The following is a 3,760-nucleotide window of genomic DNA, read 5'->3' as shown; positions in this document are numbered from 1 at the left end:
AATCCCTCTCTCCTCTCTTTCTAGGCAAGGGCTGTTTCTCTTCTTAATGAAACGGTCGTGCTCTTCTCAGCAGCCTGGTGCACCTATCGTCTTTGCAAATTTAAACTCTGCCGACACCAAGAGGATACCAGACGGCTTTATTTATCCCTTGATTTCAGAAAGGCAGGTTGCTATGGGTAGTTCAGCAGTGGAATAGGCTGCCTAAGGAGGTGGTGAGCTCCCCCTCACTGGCAGTCTTCAAGCAAAGGTTGGATACACACTTTTCTTGGATGCTTTAGGATGCTTAGGGCTGATCCTGCGTTGAGCAGGGGGTTGGACTAGATGGCCTCTACGGCCCCTTCCAACTCTATGATTCTATGATTCTGTTGTATGATAAACCACTTCTGTACAGTTTACAATGTAATAAATATTCATGGTGATAGCTGTGTTGTCTAATTGGCTATGGGTCTCCAAATTCCAAATTGATCTTTAGGACGCACCAGCAAACCAGCAGATGTGTGAAGCTCAATGAGTGAGCTGGAACACAAGGCAGCTGAACGTCAGAAAGGTAGGCCTGGCCGTGATTATTAATGGCGAGGTGAGCCATGGGCATCTCAGGCACTTCTCTTGTTGGTGGGTCTGGTTCCTTGCAGTTTTCTGGAGTTTTCCATTTTTGCAGTTTGATTCTAATTCAGTAGCCCCTTAGAAACCAACCCTCTGTGTCAAATCAAAAGAGAATGGAAACCAAAGAGAAGGAATCAAACCAAAGCTATTGTAATAAACATTCAGGAGTCGGGATTCCAGTTTAAATCGGGATTCCAGATTAAATATAAACCCTGTCTATCCTGGGCAGAACACTCAGGGACAGGTGGCATGTTTGAATGTATGAAATCCGTGACTCAATGCCCAGCATGGTTAGTTAAAAGATGTCACAAGTAACAGGCATGAGAGAACTGCTACCCATCAGAAAGAAAATGCCACACTAGAAAGATTCCTGGACATCCTATAGCAGCCTCAGTTCCATCCAAGTGGCAGGTATTAGGTGTGAGAGTTGAAGTTTGTAGGCAGAGAGACATGGAGCTAGTTAACAAAGTACACAAAACGAGGTGGGATCTCCAATTAGAGATGAGGTAGTCATTACGGGTGAGCGCTTTGGTGCGGTTCGGCCGCCTCGGTGATCACCGACGCCCGAATTTGGAAACAAATCAGACGTAGAGGTGAGCGCTCACCCCTAATAGTCAGCTCCCCCTCCCTGAAACCTCCAGGGATTTCCCAATCACCCAGAGCTGGGAACCCTGTGCTGGCTTTGGCTGCTGTTCTCAGGGACTCCTTCAGAGCTGTGCTCTGCTTATTATCACACAGTGCTTTGGGGCGCGCCCATTTGCTAAGTCCTCATCTGTCCAGTTTGTCAGGAGGACAGTGCAACTGTCAAAGGCTTCCCCCAAGTCAACACTGTGGCATGGAGGGGAGGTTTGAAGGAAAAGCACACAGAAACCTATAGTGCTTAGACTCCTGGAACGAAAAGAGAGCACAGGGGCTCTAGGGCAGGGTTCCCAGGCCCCCAGGATGGACTTGCACAAACTTAGCTTCTGATTCCCACCCCCATAAAACAGCAGTTGGCCTGTTGACATGACATCACTTCTGATGACAACTCAGAAGTTACATTGGTGCTCTGTACAAAACTACGGCTTTACCAAAGAGTTTCCGGCAATTCCTAGAGAGACGTGACGTCACTCCCAAGTACCCTCACAAGTGATGTCATACTGCCACTGGCTGCTGCCTCCCATGTCATCCCCTGGTTTACCACTGGTGCCAGCTCATGCCTGGTAGCCCTAACTGTGTAGCTGGTTTCACCCCTGGAGTCTTTTGCACTCTGGCAGGAATTATACCCCTTTGTCTTGTGTTGTTTTCCCCCTCTCCAAACCATTTCTCTAGCTCATATTATCGGCGAGTAAATTTAAAGGGTATCTCCAAGATTCAGGCCAGTTCCTTCCACGGCCTTTATGTAATGTGGCATCTCTGACGTCCTATAAATTTCAACAGCCCTTTCTGGTGACATGATTCTTGTTTTCTTCTCTCGTTTGTGTTCTTCCTTCCCCTCAGATCCTCCAGTTTTCTTTTCCCGAGGTTGCTGCTTAATGTGTCTGAGGGGGACGCCGAGCGCTGTGCCTCGAGGCCTATCTGCGCCTGCTTTCCCTTCCCCGTTCCCTGCCCTTGAAGGCTCTTCCAGTCTTCCATTGATCATTCCCGAGGCGGCCTGTTGATTCTCTCTTCCCTCGCAGAAAATGTCTCGCCGCTGTTTTTTTATTCCCCGGCTCGCCTCGCTATTCTGTGTGTGAGTCAACACTGAGGATGGATTTTTATACCAGCACCGTTTGGCTCCCCTCCTGGTATCTATCTTTTTTTGTGGGACCTTAATAATGATGGCATGGAATTGCTGGGGGTGGATACAGCATCTGTAGCGTTTGGCGTTCCTCTCTTTCCCCAGGTCTCTCTTTTGTCTTTGTTATCTGTCTCTCCTGGCTCTCTTCCTGTAGATTTCCCCCCTCTGCTCCATTTGTATGCCGGAGTTACCAGAGACGGGTAGGAACAATTTAGGGGAGGTTAATGACACTATAAAAAGAACAAAGATCCTGTCACATAGGAAGAAGAACCAGATTGAAATTGCCCTCCTGTAGGAAACTGCAGCTGGTGCAGACGGAGCTATTTTTTGCCTTTGGTTTCCATGTGTTCCTCAGCGATTCTGGAGACGTTTTCAAACACCTGAGCTTCCCCTCAACATTTGCTTCGGCATAAATTTGCATATGCCAAAATGCTGCGAGTTGGTGAGACTGTGTGCCGTTTTTTTCTGAACCACACTAGTCAGTGACAGCCCTCGTTCAGACACAGCAGCCACGGGTGACATCTGGGCCCATCACAATCAAACGATTTTAAAAAAATGAACAGAATTTGGAAATACAAGTCCTATCACGGTGCTTCTCAACCTTCCTGATGCCGCGACCCTCAAATACAGTTCCTCGTTGTGGTGACCTCCATCCAGAAAATTATGCAAGTGTTCTTTCACAGAAAGAGCCGTAGGGAAGGGCGGTATGAATGAATGAATGAATGAATGAATGAATGAATGAATGAATGAATGAATGAATAGAAATTAAACTGGAACTGACCAATGGCGTAAAAATCCATTGTTCATGATTGTATAAACATTGTGTTTTTTTCGGGGTTTCTCAGTTCAATTCTGCCTCTTGTCCCACCATGCCGATCTTGCTCTTTTCTACTGCTCCAGACAGACGAATGCTTGAACTACCCCACAAGGCTGTTGTGTGGATGGCACCACCACCCTGGCCAAGCTGCTTGACTTGCCGTGACCCCTATGAAAGGGTCATTTGACCCCCAAAGGGGTGCCAACCACCAGAATGAGAACCACTGGCCTTTTGGAAAGAAAAGCAGAGTGTACACCTGGGTGGGATGTAGGGAATGCAGGTGAGCTGGGGGTGGAGCACTACTGGGGAGATCCTGACATTTATGAGAGGTCACCTCAACTGTACCACCCTGAGGGTGGGCTGAATGTTGGCCGTGATTTTGTATGCCCTTGAAAGCTACACTGAAGACCAACCCTGACACATCGCCGGTTAGCTGCCTGACGGAGTCAAGTTTCAAAAAACTTCAAGCAGCGGCTGGACAGATCCTTCTCCTGGGTGCTTTAGGCTGATCCTGAACTGAGCAGGGGGTGGGACTAGATGGCCTGGATGGCCACTTCCCAATCTAGGATTCTATGAGTCTA

The sequence above is a fragment of the Paroedura picta genome, chromosome 7 (genome assembly GCF_049243985.1).
Source record: "Paroedura picta isolate Pp20150507F chromosome 7, Ppicta_v3.0, whole genome shotgun sequence".
Taxonomy (NCBI): Eukaryota; Metazoa; Chordata; class Lepidosauria; order Squamata; family Gekkonidae; genus Paroedura; species Paroedura picta.
The sequence above is the reverse complement of the archived record's forward strand: the minus strand, read 5'-3'. Positions refer to the sequence as shown.